At 37.7% G+C, this 22,483-nt stretch overlaps 1 protein-coding gene across 1 annotated transcript in view; it reads right to left on the bottom strand.

The window, feature by feature from the left end:
* The window catches only part of Brinp1 (BMP/retinoic acid inducible neural specific 1), a 183,256-nt gene that overhangs the window by 1,680 nt on the left and 159,093 nt on the right, over positions 1-22,483 (bottom strand). The window lies entirely within an intron of this gene.

Here is a 22,483-nt window from a genome sequence, read left to right as displayed (position 1 = left end):
ATACAAGTTGGAGCCTCCCAAAGAATGAAAAGGGGAGATTAGAATTATGGCTTAGTAAAATGCTTGCCATGCAAGTATGAGGACCTAAATTTAATTCCCAGTATGCATATAAGAAAAGTAGGCATGGTGGCCCACACTTATAATCTCAGGTTTTGGATGGCAGAGAATGGAGGAGCCCTGAGACTAACTAGCCAGCCAGCCTAGCCTAATTGGTAAGCCCTAAGAATAAGCAGATTAAATATAAGAGAATGTAGGGTAAATATATATTAATAAATACATTGTCATCCTACATGTCTTAATGCTGTTGTATCACTTTGTACTTTAAACATCTAAAATTGTGAACATCTATACAAAATAGGAATTGGACTAATTATTAGGGTATTCATCTATCACTAGCTATTTTATTATACAATAGGCACTGACAAATTTGTTTTAGGGGATAAACTTTCTAAGCACAAATATACTTTCTGGATGAGAACAAATCATGGAAAGTCTCACATGGACAAGATTTGTGGACCTCTGTGTTTTGCCTTTCTCTCTCTCTCTCTCTCTCTCTCTCTCTCTCTTGCTTTCGTTCTTTCTTTCTTTCTTCCATTCTTTCTTTCTTTTTATTTGTATTTTTTATGTCAACATCAGAGAATTCTACACCTTCCACTGATGAAGTCATGGCATGGCCAACCCTGTCAACAAAAGTAAGCTTCATTGTATCATACTCTAGAAGTCATGTAGCACTTCTGTATGGATCATCTGATATGATTCTCACAGTGGCTTTTCACAATATGCAATAAAGATATATATTCCTCAGTTATTCAATTTCTAAATTCTCAATTGTGTGGAATTTCTATTGCAAACTGTGTCTCTAAAACCTCTCCACATTGCCTATCCATGCTGTGAATGATACCAGTGTCAATTCCCAAATTCCAGGCACTAAAACATTTTAGTGAAGATAAATCCATGAACCAATAAGAAGCAGCAGAATAATACATAAAAATATGTAGAGCTGTCAGCCCAGAGGTCTTTTCCCCATTTTTTGGAAGTCACCTCCTGGCTGTCCTCCATGATACAAATAGTCCTGCATGTCTTTCCAGCAGTCTTTTACCATACACAGGTATTTTTATGCCCAGCTTCTCACATGAGCTTAACAGCAACACCCAGACAATGACTTGAGATGCAATCTTCACCAGTGAATGGATAAAATCCTGGCTTTTCCTTATTTTAAGCAGAGTTGACAATCGACAATTTCTTTAACCTTCCACTCACACCCCCTACCACACAGGATTGCTGTAAGGATTACACAAATTTTTGTGTGAAGTACAAGTTCAAATTTGGTAGGCATTGAGAACTTAGTAAAATTTAGCTCTTGTTCTCCCTGCAAAAGGATTGTCAGGTTAGATGGTGGTGGTGGTGGTGATGATGATGATGATGGAACTCGTAGTTCATGATCTTCTCGCTCTATGAGAATGAGAAAAGAAGCTCGTTTGCACCGCACATTCTGTGATGGGCGATGTTAGTCCACTGTCTGTTCTAGAAATTCCCTTGATTTACAATCACAAAATCATAAACCCCAAAGTCAGTGGGGAGATAGGACAGTCTAAGGTGATGAACATGGATATTGTTGGTTCAAGCAAAACTGAAGTCAGGGGAAAACAACAACAACAACAAAAAAACAAAACCCATCCTGGAACAAGGAATGAGTCATTACATCTCTTAGATCCTTGGTATTCTTTGCTAAAAATGGGGATAATAAAGTCTGGCTCAAGAGGCTGGTACAGGGATGCGGAGATGATATATTTAAACTGCTGAGAAAAGACTTGGATACAGCAATTATAAAAAAAAAAATGTAATAGTACACAGCGCTCATATCTCAGAGAATAAGCTCTTCCTTTGAAGGTCCTGAGACACTCTCTGGAATGCTCTGAAGTCTAAAAGAAGCCATTTTGCTGTAGCCATTTGAAAATGGATACTGTTGAAATGGCTGCCTAGCTGACTTGGGATTTAAATGAGTTACTTATCATCTGAGAAAAATGGTGGAATACTTAGCTTCTTGAAACTGTCTACCTGTTTAATCCACAGAAACAACCCCTATCCCTGTAAAAGAAAAAAGAAAAAAAAATCCCCGAAAACACACCCAAGGCATTGTTCTTGAACTGTTTGTCTCATCCCTAGTTTCTCCTCCAGCCTCTCAGGTTCAGCAGGCAGGGCCTTTCTTTCCTTAGCACGTAGCACACAACCTATCTAGCTTTATAAATGTTTGCTGAATGAATGAACTAAGAATATTAATATTTTCCCTCTTACATTTTATTAACAAAAAGGAAAATAAAGAAAGAAAAAGGGAAACAAACTTCTCTTCATCCCCTCAGGACAACAATATTAGTTTTCCATACCATCCACCCACACAGCCGCAGGCCTCCCTGGTCTCTGCTTCGTGAGACCAATCCTATTACAGCCTGGAGAACAGCAGGCCCAGCTTTCAGGAAACGAAGCAAGAATCATAATGAGCTGTGTGGCTCCCGCCTCCCAAATCAGAACATTGACTGAATATTGGGGTATGAGTCATCTGATATTTTTTTGTGAGCTGCTGGGGCCCTCCACGCGGCTGCGATTGCATGGTTACATCTGACAAGAGCTCTATTTCAAAATGCCTCTTTCAAATGGCCCACACTTGCCCCTGTCACTCCCTCTCCAAGTGACAGTACAGTACCCCATTTAGAGTGCTTCTGTTCCCATCTGCAAGGCATTTTATAATCCCGTAGAGCGCCCCCTTTCTCGTGTCTCATCTTTGGGACCCTTTGTCGAGACCACAGCCCCCACTCCTCCTGTCAATGCTTCATTGTTGCGGCACTCTCAGAATCCACAGTGGGGGAAATAAAAAGATGAAAGTTCCTGGTGATGCTGCTACAAGCAAGGGGGCTGCTGGGGAATTAGGATTCCAGCCTTGTCAGGCAGGAGGGACTAGGGACAGAGGCCCTCTGAGACACATTAGCAGGCTGCATGGCACCTGCGTCTCCTGAGCTCGGAATAATTGTGAGGTTGTGGGCTGTATCAAAGGGGGCATTAATGGTACAGCATGAGGAGGCAGAAGGGAAGTGGGGTGAAGGAGGGGTGTAAGGAGTGCAAAGCCCAGGAAAGAGAAAACAGAGAGGAAAGGTGGGGTGGCAGAGAGGAGAAAGGGACTTCATATTGGAAATGATGGACAGAAGGGTACATGGAAGCTACTGGGCATAATGTGTTATGTCACAGCCAGTGGGTAGCATAGAAACCAGTACAGGGGAGGTTAAATTATTATCAGTTACAAGATTCAGAGAATGTGGACAGTGAAGAGACCAAAGGCTTGGGCTCAGAGTAGTGACCTATTCCTTTCCTTTTATATAAAAGCAGGAGTATGAGGGAGGGATGGAGGGAGGGAGGGAGAGACAGAGAGAGACAGAGAGAGACAGAGAGAGACAGAGAGAGACAGAGAGAGACAGAGAGAGAGAGAGAGAGAGAGAGAGAGAGAGAGAGAGACACACATTGTCATTGATTCCTAATTTCCAATGTCAGTGAGCATCCTGTTGCTTTTCAGTTCTTCATTTGAGAAGAGTAAAAACTGAAAAATAAGCTTAAGCCATGTGTGTGTGTTTGTATTTACTGATTTTTCTTTAATACAACAACTTCCAACATCAGCTTTAAGCCAAATAATTTCCCATACCTTCTTTATCTCCACTCAGTGATCTGAGTAAGAAAAAAATGTCACTGAAAATGGAATCCTAAACCAGTGAAGGGCTTCTATGCCTCACCATTATTATACACCACCGTGTAGCCTGGTGATAGGGAGTATTCACATACACCTTTCCTGTAAGTGTCACCTGTCACCACTGTAGTGTGACTGAAGAAGAGAACCTGAGAGATGAAGTAGCACATCTTTCAAATACCAACCTTGCACATCTGCTGTGGGCATACTTTGTGCTACAAACCACAATCTGATATTCAAACAATAAGGATAGCAAACAGGAAGAGGTAGCGCCATAAGAAGATAGACAAACGGAACAAATGGGGAAATACAGAGAGTTTGATCATGTAAGATATTATTACCACATCCTTTGCTTTCGCTAAAACTTTCAAGGTCTCTTTTTTTTCCATAAGAGATAATTGGGCCTCTCTGATGAATGCACAGGGAGTGGATGGGCACTAGGGGTAAGAGGGACTGTGATCTATAAATACCATTCTTCAGGCTAGCTAGTGACAGCTGTCTCAACTTTCGAGACAGAGAAACAGCTTAATAGGCCAGTTCTGGATGGGAGGGTCTCAAAATGATCACACAGACCTACTGTTATGCAGTGAGTGTGAGGCAGTAAGAACCATGTTTTAAAATGCTTTTCTCTGTCTCTAGGGATCCAGCTACAGCATCTTCCATTTGCAGCCAAATCAACATTTTTCTGTTGGATGAGATACTCAGTTCATTCTGATGGGTGTTGCAATGAAGGGAGGGGAGGAGAGAGCTGGAGGGAGAAGAGGTAAGAGATACAGAGGGAGAGAGATAAGAGTAAAGAGGATGGCAGGAAGCTGCAGGTTCACCTCTAAACTAGAAAAAAATCTAGTAATACACCAATTAGCACCCACAGTGGCTTCAGATAAACTAGGTTGGTCTAAAAATGCAGAGAACTTTTAAGTAAAGTCATTCAAACTAACAGCCCAGCTTCATCATGTGTAGAACTGAATGCCACTGCCCCTCAGTGAGTGGACAGTAAATACTCTGTAGTACCTCCTAGGTCACAGCAGTTATCTCTTCATCCTCACATCAGAGACATGAGGTAGGATTAGCATCTGATTTCCATGTCACTGATAAGGGTGTTGAAGCCAGAAAAGGACTGTCACTCATCCATGGTCACACAGCATAGACATGGCCAGAGTTCAAGATTTCTAAATATAATCACGACATACTCTCAATGATCACAGTATATATTGCTTGCCCTCTAAACCCCAGAGCGGATATAAACCACTCTCAGAACCCTGGAGACATCTCAGCTGCTTCCCTGTGGGTCCTGTCTTTGCCACAACCAGGATGTTCTGGCAACTTGACAGGTCTCCCAGAGACACAGCATGAGTCCCTTGTCATTTGGAGGACAGAGGCTTTGCCACCCAGGGCTTCCCATCCGTTGTTTAAAGGCTCATATCTCCTATTCTGAACCATCAGGCTGGGGAGCCCTGGCTGGGATTCCTAATTCAAGCAACCTCCCTGCTGATTTTAATTGGAGGTTTTGCCTAAGCTGGGAATGCTGTGCCTGGCCTGTGGCATTTTAGGGAAGATCATACAAATCTAGTGCCAAGAGAATGTTGCAGGGGACAGGGGAAGAAATCTAGGCTGAAATACAAAACTATAATCCATAAAGCATATTTGTCTAATAAAAGTGTGTTTTTTAAAAGAACAGAAGAAATGAGAAAAAGAAGAAAGTGGAATTTCAAATTACTCTTTTATTTATGTCCTGTGTGTTTTCCTAAGTGTTTCTTTGACATTGTAATTTGTGTCTTGGTAAACCTGCATGGTTCCATAGAGGAGTGTATATTGTGCAGAAGACTGGTTAAAACTGGGAGACAAGCACTGACCCCTAGGTGTCTGGTATGCACTATCATTTATATACTTTGAATATATGTATGCATGTATGTATGAATATTTGTGCATGTGTATGTACATGCATGCATATATATGTGTGTGTGCCTCTCTCTCTCTCTCTCTCTCTGTGTGTGTGTGTGTGTGTGTGTGTGTGTGTGTGTGTGTGTGTGTATACAGCCATACTTCTGCATGACCTGAAAGAATGGTGCTTTTCAAACTTACACATGTCTGTAGGGTCAGATGCCTAGAGTACTGGTTCATGGCTGTGCCAGTCTCAATTATAACTAGCCATTAGGGCCACTCTGCTCATCAGTTTCCCTGGACAAATATTTACCTTTTAATCATTGCCCTATTTAAGCTTCTTTTATTTCCTTAACAGATGTTTGTCCTCAATTCTTCACATGAGGTCAGCGCCTTGCTGAATAAAACATAACAGTGGTGAAGTGATGACCAAAAAGAGAGTTTTACAGTCTCGTTCCATACTGAGGACATTTTCTAGTTGGAACCATGGAGCGAAGGCTGTAGGTATGCTTGCAGAGGGCAGGGGTGAGGGTGAAAGGAGAAAGAGGGCAAGCTAACTGCAAAGGAAGAATCCAGCCTGGTCTTTCAAATTAGGTTGTCAGCATCTTAATTGGGGAGGATTATGAAACAATTTTTGCAATTACACTGTTCTGTGTCTGGAAGGAGGTGACAGGCAACATCAGCTGCATATTCAAATTCTGAGTTTTGCTTTGGGGCATAGAAGTACTGAAGACAGATGATGGAAGGAGCAAGAGCAGCTCAGAGATGAAAGAAGGACTAAAAGCAGCAGGTGCTTCCATGTGGATGCTGTCAGAGTCGGTTATTTGTCCTGAGCAACACATAGGCAGCACAATAAAAGCCTCAGACCAAAATCCTATAGAAGGGAAAAGGGGACAAACCAGAGTCTAGTGGCCTACTTAAACCTTGAAGTGAGACAGTGATCATGTAGGTCTATGCTCTAGGTGATCACAGAGCAGAAATAAGTTAAGGGAGAACTGGACTTTGCACTATGTCTATTTGACCTTGGATAGTTGCCCTTGAATGATTCTCTTGAGCTTTCTGACAGTCATTCTTTGTTCTTCCTCCCTTTCTTCCTTCATTTGTATACATTCTTGCACCCAGTGTTTTAGTGCGTGGATGTGTGTGTGTGCATGTGTGCGTGAGTGCTCGCGTGTGCACACGTGTTAGTTTGTGTGTGTGTGTGTTTATACCTACATGAGGGAACATGCACATGGAAGCCATAAACTAACCAATATTTTCTCAAAAGTCCACCACCTTGTTTTCAGTGATAGGGTCACGGAGCCAAAGCTCACTGATTAGTCTAGGCTTGCCAGCCATTGAGCTCTTAGGATGCACCATTTCTCTGTTTTCTTAGTGGTGGGATTACAAGCATGAATTAGTAATGCAGGCTTTGTTTTTTATGTGAGTGCCTACGATGCAATCCTCTTACCAGGTAAGCACTTTACCAATCGAGACGCCCTTCCAACCCCTGAATCTCAGTTTTCTTCTCTGACAACTGAACATAATAATTAACTGCACTTTGTCTTAAGAGCTAAGTTAGAAAGCAAAAGCTTCTGAGAGTTTTTAGTAAAAGGAAGTTAGAACTAGTAGCCATTATCATTATTGAGGGTAAATGTCCCAGGTAAAAAAATTTCTTCTATGTCACTAAAACAGCCCAACCGACTGTAGTCTAATATGCTAGTTTCATTGTTTGCTCATTTTCTACAGTTCTAATGAACTTTGCCACTAGAATGCTTGCATAAGAAAGATCTAAACTAGATGTGGGTATTGTACTCAATGGGAAAAATAATCGTATTGAATCTTAATGAGTATGTTATTTAACCTTGAACTAATAGCTTGTCCTTTCTAAGGTTCTCTTGTCTCCAGCACAGAATAGAATAACAGTGTACTCTTTACAAGATCATCAGATAAGAGAAGATGTAGAAGCTTCAGACTTATAGTACGTACACAAGCGCTCTTATGAAAACAGTAATTGTGTTCCCCTTGAGTTCACATGTTAAATGGTTCCTTTGAAATCAGTAATTATAGATTGAAAACTACAAGAGAGGAAAAATTCAACAAGTACTGGTGGGTCAGTTAACTACTGATATTAAACAATGGAATTTTGATAGCAACTGCTTCCTCTACTCCAAATCAAATAAAATGATAGAAGAGGGTGAAAGGGAAACAGCAACATGGAGTAAACAATGCTACAAAAACCGAAGGCAATTGTCTTTATGGTATTAGACCAGAAAAATATTTCTTTAGAGCATTGACCACAGAAGAAAAATACTGGCTAATAGAAAAGTGCTAAGAGTAAACAATACCCAGCAAAAATTTGGAATTAGAGACAGCACAATAAATGAATGTACCTCCAAGCAAATAAAAGACTGCATTTATAATTCAAGCCATGGTCAGATCATCTGTGTTCCCAAATCCATCAATTTACAGCTAAATTTTCCAAACAGAGTGCTTTCAATCCTGATGACTCCACCTGGATGCAGTTCTCATGCATGAAATGAGTATTGTTAAACACAGGCAGACCTGTGAAGGCTTCTACTGTGAGAAGACAGTTACAAAGACCAGAAAGTCTTCCTTAGTCATTGTGTGAATTTCTTGGTCCTGGAATTCTAGGCTTCCAGAACACAGAGATTTTAGTTGCTTATGAGAAACACAAGCTATGGCATTTTGTAGAATTTTGCATGGATTAAGACACCACATAAAATACTGTAACTCAGTAAGAACAAGCCACAAGCAAAAATGGAGCACGGGCAAATGATAGAAGCAGACCGTTCATTTTACAAAGTGGTTATTTAAAAAGCTAACAATCCTGTGAAACTCTACTTTTGTTCATCATTAAGATGATACAAGCTAAAATTCCAATGATATAAAACTTCAGATGAGCAGCTCAGATAAAATTTAAATTGACCTAAAAAAAAAAAATGGAGGGAAAGTGCTAAATATTGCAAAGGCAAATGCAACTTCCCTATGCAGGACAGGAAAGAAATAAGTTCTAGCAAAGAGAGAAAAGGAAACAGTCTGCTTGAGTATTTAGCAAAGTGTACATATTAACATATGTGTGCCAGCAATTCCATCCCTAGTAGTCAACAACAACACAAGTACTCTAAAAGGCATTCATTAAGATTGCTTCAATATTCATTGAAGCCCCAACCTGGAGACCATGTAAAAGTCCATCAGCACCAAAATAACACATAGCTTGGAAACTCCTGGGGAGTGAGCTAACCACAGTTACACAAAACAATAAATGGAAATTTCTTCTTTTTTTTCTAGTTTTTTTTTTCAGTTTTGTGTGATAAATTTTATTCTTTTAATTGGATATTTTATATACATTTCAAATGTGATCCCCTTTTCCCATTTCCCTCCCACCTAGGAACCCTTTACTTTATCCTCTCTCCTCCTGCTTCTATGAGGATGTGCTTCCACCCACCCGCCCACTCCCACCTCCCCACCCACGAATTTCCCCACACTGGGGCATCCAGCCTTCATTAGACCAAGGACTTCCTTATCCACCTATGTCCCACGAGGCCATCCTCCCCTACATATACAGCTGGAGCCCTGGGTCTCTTCCCTATGAACTCCCAGGCTGGTGGTTTAGACCCTGGGAGTTCTGGTTGGTTGGTATTGTTGCTGTCCCCATGGGACTACAAACCCTTACAGCTCCTTCAAGCAATTTCTAAAAAAAAATTAAAAGGTAACAAAACACCAATGAAGAGTTTGTGCTAATTTTAAAATGAAGATTTGGGCCAATGAGATGACTTAGAAGTTAAAGGTGCATGACACTATGCTTCACAACCTGAATTCATGCCCTAAACCCATATGTTAGAAAGTGGTATGGTGATCTCCACTTGTGTACCTTAGCAAGCACACATGCACACTTAAAATTATTGTGTTAATTACTTAATAAATTGCACAAATTAGCTAATTAATATTTTTATACAAAACAGAGTAGACCTATAGTAAATGTGCCCATAAAAGACAGTGATAGACATGGGGCATATTAATGCAGATATGACCCAATGTACACATAGATACATTTAGATGGGATAAAGTTAGAGATAGACAGATATTTATTTGTATATATGAGTCAACAGATAGGTAGATAGATAGATAGAGCCCTATACGTGTAATATATATATATATATATGCATATATATGTATATATATACATACATGTTTGTTTATATTTTGACTTTTTTAATTACAACATAAATAAATCATATTTCCTCTTTTCTTTCTCCCCTCAAATACCTCTCATATATCATATAATCCTCCACCTTGCTCCCTCTGGAAATCATGGCTTCTTTTTCTTTAATTGTTATTGTTTCATACATACATACATAGACACACACACACATGTACATACACACAGATACACCATTCTCAGTCTATTGCTGCTTGTATTTACATGGATGCAGTTCTTCCCATTTAGTATATTATAATTTCTAAATTCCCCCCCCCTCTCTCTCTCTCTCTCTCTCTCTCTCTCTCTCTCTCTCTCTCTCTGTGTGTGTATGTGTGTGTGTGGGCACATATATACACTTGTATACATGCATATATCACAACCATGATTGCTGGATTTAGAGGTGGAAGGGAGTCATATACTTACATGGTTTGACCTTTCTGTAAAGATACAATAATTTTATAAGACATTTGCCAAATAACTTCTTTAAAATACCCAGAGCAATAGCATTTAGTAGACAGCACCTGCATCAAGTTTATATCACCATCATATCTTTCAGGCCTTTTGTTTGTCTCCATAATACTTATCTTTGATCGTCATAATTTTATCTGTCCTATGTTGGGTTAAGGAAGAATTAAAAATGTCATTTTAACATTATGAAAACTTGGAGCTCAGAAGACTTTGAGAAGAGATGGCCTAATGGTCATGAATTATTTGTCACAAAACTGAGGCTATTACTCCCCCACATGCAGACTGGAAGAAGGTTTTGGTGTGGGAAGCAATGTGTGAGGATATTTCTGAAAGAAGATTAAAGACAAAACAAAAGAAAGATCTATCCACAAAGATTGTGAGAACTCAGTTCTATTTCTGACTCAATCCCTCGAGCCTCTAGATTCTAATACAAATAAAAAGCAACTTCCGAGCTTCAGGAAGAGAGACAGAGAAAAAAAAAAGAAACAAAAAAAATATAAAGCAACTGGAGATACTTATTTTCTTGTATTACGTCAGGGAAGTGAGTCAACTGCCCTATTTGCTACAAATGCAGAATGACAAACACTGGTGGAAATGGAGATGTCCCTACCAATCTTAGCCCTGGAAAATTCTGCACAGTGCTGTGAATGAGCTTCAGGCTTGCATCTACCAATTCCTCGCCCTAATTGTACTCCCTTGGGTTACCAAAGTGTTAGAATGCACTGCCATTTTTTTTTTTTTTTTTTGCTCCATAAATAGATAAGAAATGCCCAAAATACTTCTAGCTCAAAGCTTCATTGCCACATAGTTGGGAAGAAATCCTTAGGCTCCAATGATTGACAGACAGCTGCCCTAGGCTCTGCTGAATTTATTTGTGGACTTGAAACCTCTTATTTAATAAGACAGTTTAATACTCACTCAGAATAAGTCATTGGCACCCAAAGTATAACCTTCAACACATACACACACACACACACACACACACACACACACACACACACACACACACATTCTTGTGCATGAGAAAATGAGTAGTCAAGATCTACCAAGTAGCATTTTGTTTGTTTTGTTTGTTTTGTTTTGTGAGTGAAACTGCTAATGAGACTATAGTGGCAGAACATCAAAACCACAAATATAAATGATGCTTGGGCAAGATCTGGACCATGAAATAGATGGAAAACTAAAACTAGAAATGTTAGGTGATTTTCCTGAGCTTACACAAATTCTAACTGGAAATCTATAACCTAAATCTTCCCCTTAAGACAGAATTTGCACATTGCTCCAAATAACACTGTTAATCTTCCTTTAAGCTTTAAGCTTTCTCCAGAGGAATTGTCACTCTACCTAGATTATTGTGCATTCAAGAAAGGAAATAATCTTATTGTCAGGAGACTTCTGGACATTGGCCCTAAAGACACTAATTTTGGGAGACAGAAAATAGCACTCTGAGCCCCCTCCCACTCAGTTAGTACAGGAGTTTATAGACTTCAAGGACTTCACGCCTGTCTGACAAGAGTCCAGTGATTATTTTCTTTGGTATTCATTCATATGTAGAATGTATATTTGGGGATTTTTTCATAATTAGAATCTTCAGCAACTTGCAAAATGTTCTCTCCCTTATCTAGTGCCCACACGGCATATTCATTCACAGAATAAAGAAAAAATTTAGATGGCAGCTTATGGGAAATTATCCCCTGTAATTGTCCTCTAGTAAAGCCAATAAAAGAAAACACAATAATTAAAACAAACAACAAACCATATACCTCTGAGAAGAATTTAGCAATAGCTTAAAATATTAAAATAAACTCACTAAAAATAACGTTGAGTAATTAACTTCTAAAGGTCAATTTTATGTTATGAAATGTTTCCTCACATGGTCTATAAGGGGTGTACTTCTTTCTCTTGTACCATGGATTTTTCTAGAAAAATAAACCAATACAAACCATAGTTTATATGTATACTTCCTATAGAGACAGAATGCTGGTTAGCTTCTTGAATGCTGGTATATCCTATTACTTCTTTTATTAATAAAATGGGATAGAACAGATACACCTTGTTTATGCAGCTAGATAGATGCAGATAGCAGCTATCATCTGTCCATTTGAAAAAGACCTCTTGATGCTCAGAGAACCATTGAACCAATCTGGCCATACTATTAAGAACCACAAGGAGAAGCCCAAAAGATGAGTTGTTGGTCAGTGGAACACAGCATTCTGACCACCTCTGCTTTCAGACCACTGAAGACTTCTTAGAATCTCTATGTTTAGGCATGTATTAATTGTACACAATTGAGTAACTGCAGCTTACTACAGGGAGAACACAATGGCTTTGACAGTCCAGGCTTGAGTTTCTAGTCACAGATCATGACTTTCGACAGTAATTCTTGTTTTAAGACTCTAAATGTGGATGAGTTTGTTATAGAAAATAAATATTCTGATCAGTATATATACTGTGAACTCATAAGAAAACTCAGTATATACGTTCCCTATTCAATTGTGAGCTAGATAATGTTCCCATATGAGGGAGAATTCTAAGTATGTCTCCTTAGTGCCCTTTGTTTTTCAGGATCCAATCTCCTACCACTGTCAATATGATAAGCTGTCACTTCAGTAATCCTGTTCTTTTTTATAACTGACCTAAAGATGAGGAGTTTATCTGGAAGTACCTATTCTAATTACTTGTGTTGATTAACAAAAACACTTTCCAAGTCAGAAGCATCTGAAACTATGTAAAACATGCTATTCATACCTTTGAAGAGGCACAGACAGTGTGCAAGTACTGCACAGTAACAAATATGAGCTTGGAGTGTGTCATAGCCAGACAACAGCAAGGGAATGATGATCTGGGTCCTATAACTGCACATAATAGGATGGAACTTAGATGTGCATTCTTCCCCCCAGGCTTTAATAGGTAAGGGCATACTCTGGCCAATTCTTAAATTTTCATCCATGAGGAATAAGCACATCTAACTATATCAGAACCCGATTCAAACCCATGAACATTGTAAGACTGTGCATCTATCATTTCAGCCTCTCTATGTGTGATATTCATCTTACAGCAATACAAGCTAAGTCACTTTTACTCTAGTTAGGACATTTCTCTATTCTATTTTGTTACACCCTTTAATAAAATGATGGGATTGAGTTAAATATTTTAGGATTCCTTCCAGGATTAACATATGGATTTATAATTTGAAGTTATTTAGCACTTTGGATGTCACTAAATATGCTATATTTCAAGTAGCTCTGAATAAGGGCATCTACTGTCTTCTTCATCGCTTCAGTGCTTCTTTGTATAAAGTCTATGGTGTCTCACCTTAGCAGACATTCAATGAAAATGTCTTGAATTAAGTATTGGATGGAGCAATAACTGAAGATTCATTATAAACATGAATATAAATCATTCGGGGCAAATTCAGGGGGACAGACCCATGCAAGATTGTCAGAGGAGGAGTTATATGCCATAATCATGAGCGAGTCAGAAACTAAAGTCAACATTGTTTTATTTTTCACTATAGCAGGATAGACTATACACTGTTCTTACTTTTTCACAAGTTATTGTAAAGAATGGCTACAACCATCAATGTACAAAGCCCTTTACACAGTCGAAAATAACCTATATTGGAGGGCGTTTTCTTGGGAACAATTCTTTCTTCAAGATTTGAAATGTCCCCACACTAATTCCGCTAAATTTATTCCAAAATTATACTAGGGATGGGGTATCTTTCTGCTGTCATATTAGCAGCTACAAGTTGGAAGTTATGCTACCTCTCAGTTGAGATGCTACTTTAACCAATACAGTGCATTAGCAACTGCTTATGCAGAAGGTTTTGGAGTTTTCTGCTTCAGAAAGACTATCTGGAGAATGAGGATCCTGCAGACAAGAGAGGAAACCACAAACATTGACATCCAGGACAATTGACAGATTTGGTTTCTTTGTCTAAGACTGTTTCATGAAATACTAAGATTTTTGTAACTTCTCTGTTTAGTTTTTTTTTTTTTTTAATTCACTAGTATATAAATTTACTGAATCATGGAATCATGGAAACATGGATCCTACTTTTTGTGTTTTTCTTCTTTCCAATATCCTGTAGAATCCACTTCACTTAGTAATTTTGTGTCCGCTGTACCACGTACATGCACTAAGGTGAAACTATATGTGTAGCAACTGTTAGAATCTTCTAATCAAAAATTTATGGGGCTTTAAAATCAACCATATCGATATCACCAAGGACCTAGGTTTCATCCCAGATCAATTCAGTCACATATACCCTAGGTTGTCCCAGTCATGTTTATTGAAACTGCTCTAGATGAGTGTGTCTCTTATTGCAGTCTAACAAGTGTTAACAGTCATATAAACAGAGGGACTGAATATATATCCTATATGCCCACAAGGCAGCCCACTGTTTTTTTAAGGTTGTCATTCGAATGACTTCCACTGAATGTTACACAATTCCTCTTCTATTTTTCTCTCATAATTCCTCTCTGCCATCAAAATAATGAAATTATAACTCGATGTAAAAACATTTAGTCCACGGACAAGTCCATCCCAGCAAAGAGATCTAACAGGAAGGGCAATTGCAGAAAGAGTCAGTATGTATTGACCACTTTTTCGTGAGCTACAATTATCATCTACAAATCTTGAGTCATCCTCACAGTCTCCCTGTGAAGAGATTCATGCTGTTATATCATTTTACATGTGAGACTAGTTAGGACCAAAGGACAGACAGTTCATTGCTCAGGAAAATTGAACACAGCTGCTTAAAAAGCCATGAGCTGAATTAATTTCACATTTTGTAAACCATTATCCTGATTTCTGAGTTCCCATTTTTGGAAGATATAATTTACCTCTTCACAAGTAAATAAGTAAATCCTATTTTCTTAAATAGGAAAACCTTTACTGCAACTGCAAGCTCAAATATCATCTCTCAACTTGCATTTCAAAGCTTCATTCTATTAGTTCAGTAAATGTGTTATCATGTGGCAGGCATACTTACTACCTGATACTGAGGATGTATTGGCTGAGAAAAAAATCACAATAACAAAACAAACGCACTAGAATCTTTGCCACCTCCGAAGTAAATCAAAAGGGTGAAGTCTGGAATGAATCATATAATTGCAAATATTATCATATTAGAAAGAATGGCAAGCAAAGTGCTGTAAAGGCATACAGTGGAATATTGCAAGCCAAGACATTGGGCCAAGTGTTCCTTAGATACTGCAAATTAAAGAACTGGCAAGGGAACTTAATCTTTAAAATGTTTAATGAGAAATCATAAGGTCCAGAGTCTGAGTTCTCTAAGAATCAACATAAAAATCTAGTTGTGGCAGTGCATGCCTACAATCTGCAATCTGGAAAGACAGAAATAGAAGGACATCTTCTGCTTGCTGATCAACATGTCTAGTCAAACCACTGAGATACAGGTTCAAAGAAAGACCCTGTCCCAAGAAAATAAGGTGGAGAGTTAGAGAAAAAGACTTCCTGGGTTGGCTTCTTGTTCTACCCATCACATTCACACTTGTGGCTGCATGTGCTCCAAAAAACATGAACACATACACACAGATACAGCACACATGTACACACACACACACACACACACACACACAAACGCAATCATACACACACATTCAGTTTATTTTAGTTTTCTTAAAGAATGTGATCTCTGGGAAGTCAACCATGTTTCAGTGTATGATCATGCTTCTAGGAGTATACGGACAACACAAGTTGGAGAAATGACCCACACAACATTGTGTTGGTATGAAGCAGTGACGGATACTGGAGGATCTGAGGGATGACAATGAATATAATTAGAATACAAGAATTGCAATTCTCAAAGAATTAATAAAAATATTTCTTAAAATGATGCAAAAGATGGAATAAGAATTTCTATCCCCAGTCGGAAGGCTCTCATAGCAGACCTCTATAAAAATTACTGCCAGAACACTGACTCTCTGCTTTCTGTCAGATAAGGTGGTAGAGGATGTCCATGTCACTCTGAATTCTCTTGGCTGCTTGGTCTTGAATCTGCTTATATCAGTTGTATCATGACATCATGGAGATAATAATAAAATAAATCAATGACATCTGAGTTGCTTTTTCCCGACTGTGGAAAAACTCATTTGAACTATGCAGCAAAATTTACTATAGACCTGTTAATAACAATAATGGCAATTAATTTAAATAAAAAACTGAGAAAGATTTGAAGAGTTCATAAAAATTCTAAAATCATTCATTTAGACTGTTTTGTATGAGTCTAAACTGAATAAACTAATGTGAAAAATACTGCATAATTAGTTGTGAATATGGTTTATGTAATGAAGTTTGTGGAATGTCAGACTGAATATACAAACACCCTTAAAATGGGTTTTGCTCAATTTCTAAAAGACTGGCAACGACTATACATTGAAAGTTAGAATAAAATTGCTCATTATATATAACAGGTTTGAATTTTAGAACATGTGTATAGAATATGCACATGTCATTTATTTAATTTTACTGCTACTCTTCTGCTTCTCTTCCAATTAATTAACAACCTTTGCACTCCATCATGATATGGTTAGAAGACTTGCCTTATTTTTCTTTTCATGTGCTAAACGTGCCACATTAAATGTTAAGGCTGTCTTTGAGGGTAAGAGAATAGGTTTACATCCATCACCACAAACTGATGCTTGGATATCTACATAGGTTTTCCTTAAAGGTAAATGCTACCATATTTTGAAGTGTCTGAATCACCAGGGCTGAGAATCCTATTTCTATCTCATCTTCATCATGGGACTACATTTTTCTAGGCTCATATTTTACCCTCTAAAACAGAAAGACTCACTTCTTAGGAGAAATTGTGTCTACATCCTTGCTCTAGGGAAATGTTTCTCATTCTCTGTGGACCCTAACCACTTTGGGGGTTACATATCAGATATCCTGCATATCATATATTTACATTACAATTCATAACTGTAGCAAAATTACAGTTATAAAGTACCAGCAAAATAATTGTATGACTGTGGGTCACCAAAACATTAGGAACTGTATTAAAGTGTTACAGAATTAGAAAGTTTGAAAACCACTGCTTTAATTTCATTACGCTCTGTTCTTGACCATATTTCATATCTGTATTTCTTTACACATTACAGAGAGTTGTCATATGATCTGATTTGGCCACAGACTCTGAATGGTACCTGTTCCATCCTGATTGCAGATGAGAAAACAGAGTACTTAGGCAGATTTAGAGTCTTCTGAAGGTCACACACCCAATAAATGGCATGGTCTAGACTGTTATTCTAATAAATTAGAAACTAACTTATGTTCAATAAAATATAAGTCACTAAAGCTCTGTGTTCCATTTCAGAAGTTTGAGGAAATTTTGTCCAGAACAAGGAAGTGCAAAATTCAGAGAGGCAAGTAGGAACTAGTGTGGATACAAAGGGTCACTGGAATTGAGATAATAATTATTCTGTTAGCCAGAATCTTTCCACAGACACCAATTAAACACTGAATGGAAGAAAAAGTATGTTAAAAGCTGACAAGAGTTCAGAAGCTAAGGCCCCAGGACTAGAGTCTGAGGCATATGTCTCCAAGAGATTTTTATTTCAACAATGTATAATTACATTGTGCTTGGTTATAGCCTGCACTACCAGGTCAAGGCCATGTGGATTTCAGAAGTAAAAATAAATTAAAGTTTAAGTTTCATTGGGAAATGCAAATAATTATGCTACATACCCTCAATGAATAATATCTCCCATTGTTCTGCTTTATTTCACAATATAATCATCTCTAACAATCAAGTAATGGTAGGATGTATATCACACTATCATCAAATCCTAATATCTATGAAGAACATCACTTCATATTTTCTAAATTTAATAAGCTCTAAATTATCTGTTTATAGTTAGAATATTTTTTGAAATTATTTTTGTTATTATTATTATTTTATTATTATTGTTGTTGTTGTTATTCCTCTCCTTCATCCCTCTCTTTCTCCTTATTTCCTTCCTTCTCTTCTTTCTCCTCTTTTTATTTTTTCGCTTTATCATCTTTCTTCTCCGTTTCCCTTACCCTTATTTGGTTCAAGTTTTCCCAAAGTAATATGTTTTGCAAGATTTTTATCCAGAATGGTTGAAGATAATTTACACCAGCTGCTTTGATTTTACTACAGAGAACTATCAATCTAAGTACCTTAATTTTAGCTTTGATTCCTTCAGAAATTCTTGAATTGACTTTGACCAAATGACTTAATTTATTTGGTCTTCATTTTTTTTTTTCAATGCAAAATGAGGGGAAAAATAGCAATCCAAACACATTCTATGTATTCAGAAAATCTAGAACTCATTGGCATGTTGATGACATTCAGTTTTGAGAGGATGATATCACTATGCCGTCCAGACCCATTCTGAGAAAAGCATAATCACTTTATTTACTATTGAAAAGTTTTTCCAAATGTATATTGTGTAACTGTTTCTGTGCTAAGAAGTTCTGAGAAGATGAGGAAGTATGTTGATACAGACGTTTGTACATTGCTGATAGTTTTGTACTGTGGTCAGAAAATTATGGTATAATGGTAAACTGTGATTTACCATCTACACCGAAAGTTATAGTGCTAAGAAATCATGTGAAATGAGACACAAGGCAGACATTTTATAGAAGGAACAAGATCACCAGAAGGGACTACCTGATTTGAGATTTGAAGAACAAGTAGAGGCTTAGAAAAGCAAAAATCAGGTACTATCCAGAGAATAGGAATGGCCACAGGCTACTTGTATAGTAGCCTGCAGCCTCACATTAAAAAGAGTGAAATTAGTGGTGACTGTTTCTAAAATGCAAGAAATGGTAAAAATATATATATATAAGCAGGAACAGGACAGCTTTTATCAGATCTGTAGGTCACCTTAAAATTTCCTTCCTTTCATCAAATTAGTATTTGTCAAAAGGCTTAAAGTGGACTGGGGACAAGGCTGGATCTTCTTCTTAAGTAATAATTTTGATTGCTTCTGGGAGTACAAATTGAAAAGTGATCAGAACTGATTCTGGGACACTTAGTTAAAAGGGTATTCTACATTCAGGCAAAAGCAGATCATAGTTTGAACTACAGGGTACTCATTAAATTTGACTAATTAGCATTATCTGAGAGCATCTCTGCTCAAAGATTCAATTACTGACCTTCTAACAATATTTTGGAATAGAATGATTAGTCTAAGTGTTATTTCTTATAGATGTGGGAAGGACCTCAGAGATAATTAAGCCTCATTGTTTTCAAATTGTTTTGCCAAAAGAAAAATCACCTTATCTTCCCAAATGAGTTTAATTTGAATTCCCATAAAGAAAACATCACTGTTTTAGCTAAAAATGTGTTACAATTGTTTCCTATTCGATCGTTACACCATGGTGGACAGTGATGACTTGAGCTCAGGTACCTCATTTGTAAACTACTGTCTTTTATACCCTACCACATATAGACAATGGTGTCTTGAGGGCATAGCTTTTATCTTTACTCCCCAGAGACTTGCATGGTGCTGGCAGACAAGATGCTCAGTTAAAGGTCCCAATTATTATAAGATACCTGAATACAGCATTTCCGGAGAGGATTTGTTTTTCACTTTCTCCCTCCCTTTATACATTTATTTTTATTTCATATAACCCAAACTCTTTCTACCCTCATTTCTTCATCTTTACTTTCTCCTTCTCCCTTTAGCAATAAGAAGATGATCCCAGTACTGATAACAAACTTTATATAAATATCTGTGAGTGTCTTGCTTCAAGGGTGGATAGAATATTATTGGTACTATAAGAGTGGACCTGGTCTCTTCCATGACAAAGATCTCTACCAAACAGTATTACATTATTGTGCCTTAATAACCTCATTCATAAAAGTACAATGAATTAGTGCTACCTCACTAATGGTAAGATGATAGGAGTGATGGGATAATGCCTGACACTGGTGAATTAGATTGCAAGCACTAACTAGTTACATTGGTTCTTAACTTAGTCTTGTTTTTTTCCCTTTTAGTGTGGATTCAAGTCCACCTTACTTGCATTGCTTTGTTTCTTCAAACGGTCTATATTTACAAACTGTACTTAAAAGAAAAATGACCCCCTGACATATGAAAAAGTAATTATTCTTATGTTAAATATGAGAGAATCAGGAATCAATCTGGATATGGACACCTAAGTCCAGTATTCAAGAGGGAGAAGCAATTGTTGAAAGATTGGATTTAGTATGATCTACATATTGAGAACTTGGTGTGTTTGTGTGTGTGTGTGTGTTTGTGTGTGTGTGTGTGTGTGTGTGTGTGTGTGTGTTTGGTGTAAGTTAGCCAAAATAGAATATGTACCTTGACTTTTATTTTTAACTACATAATGCAATGATTATGGGTGACCAAAGTCACATGAAATTTTGCTATTGAGCATTGCTTTATAGTTTCGATCACAGGAGTCTAAAACTAGAAACTACTTTCCTACATAGTAATAAAAATCCACCACAATATAGCAAAAACTTGAGATGGAACTTGACACATGAAATTCCAAAAAGTCATTTGGCTGAGTCTAGAATCAATCTTCTAATACTCCTGGACTGGAACTTGTGTTGGTATGTGTTATTTTTCTTGGCACTCCAAAAGCAATGGACATGGTAGGCCCTCAGGAAACATTTGTTCCATTAGCCTTAAGATAACAGAAAGTGGAGAATAGTCTTAAAAGCATTGCCAAAGGAAACAACTTCCTGTACAGAATACCAGTTGCTTAGGCACTAAGACTAACCATTAATAGATGGGATCTTATGAAACTAAAAAGCATCTATGTAAAGGACACAATCTATAAGAATAAACAGCAACTCACAGAATGGAAAAAGATTCTTACTAACTCCACATCTGACAGAGAACTAATATCTAAAATATATAAAGAACTCAAGAAACAAGACATCCACAAACTAAATATAATCCAATTAAAAATGAGGTGCAGATCGAAACAGGATTCTTAACAGAGGAAGCTCAAATCACCAAGAAACATTTAAAGAAATGTTCAACATCCTTAGCCATCAGTGAGATGTAAATCAAAATGACTTTGAGATTCTATTTCACACCTGCCAGAATGCCTAAGCTCAAAACCACAACTGACAGGTTATGCTGCTGAGAAAGTGGAACAAGTGGAAGACTCCTCTACTGCTAGTAGGTATGCAAACTTGTACAGCCATTTTGGAAACCAATAGGGTGTTTTCTCAAGACCCAGATATACCACTCTTGGGCATATTCCCAAAAGATGTTCCATCTTTTCATAAGGACACTTGCTCAGTTATGTTCATAGCAGCTTTATTTGTAAGAACTAGAAAGTAGAAATGACCTAGATGTCCCCCAAAGAATGGATAAAGAAAATATGTTACATTTACACAATGGAGTATTACTCAGCTGTTAAAAACAAACATCATAAAATATGCAGGCAAATGGAACAAGAAAAGAATCATACTGAGTGAGGTAACCCAGACATAGGAAGACAAACATCTTATTACTCACTTGTAAGTGGGTATTAGCTGTAAACTAAATGACAATGATGCTACAGTTCATAGACCAAGAGAGGCTAAGCAACAAAGAATGCTTCAGAGTAAACATGAGGAACTTTTGGGGAAGGGGATACAGAATAGGTTTTACAGACAGAATGGGAGCAGGTAGGATTAGGAACAGTAACAATCAGAATGTAGTGCTGGTGAGATACTTAGAGAAATAACTGGAATTTGGTGCACTTCAGGGAGATGTGGAAACCCAGTGCAATGAAAACTCCAAGGAATTTATGAGAATAACCCTGGCAAAGAATCCTAATAATGAGGACACAGGGCATGATCTGTCCCACCTTCTGTAACTAGGAAATGTTTCAAGTTAGACATCAACCCAGCCTATAGACTGTCCTGCCTATATACTGTTGTCAGACCAGAGCCTAGCAGAATCATCATCCAAGAGACCAGAGAAACTTCATTCAGCAACTGATAAACTCACACACACACACACACACACACACACACACACACACACACACACTTTATTTATATTGGCACTTCAAAACCATGAACACGGTAACTACTCAGGAAACATTCATTCCATTATTCTGAATTGAGCCAAGACTCTTTTCACTGTAAAGAATATCTTCCCAGTTCTTGCTTGGGATTCAGAGCTTGATTCAAAGTCCCACAACAGGAAAATCACCATAACCCTCATTACAGA

Source organism: Arvicanthis niloticus, chromosome 5 (genome assembly GCF_011762505.2).
Source record: "Arvicanthis niloticus isolate mArvNil1 chromosome 5, mArvNil1.pat.X, whole genome shotgun sequence".
NCBI classification, from domain to species: Eukaryota; Metazoa; Chordata; class Mammalia; order Rodentia; family Muridae; genus Arvicanthis; species Arvicanthis niloticus.
The sequence above is the reverse complement of the archived record's forward strand: the minus strand, read 5'-3'. Positions and strand labels throughout refer to the sequence as shown.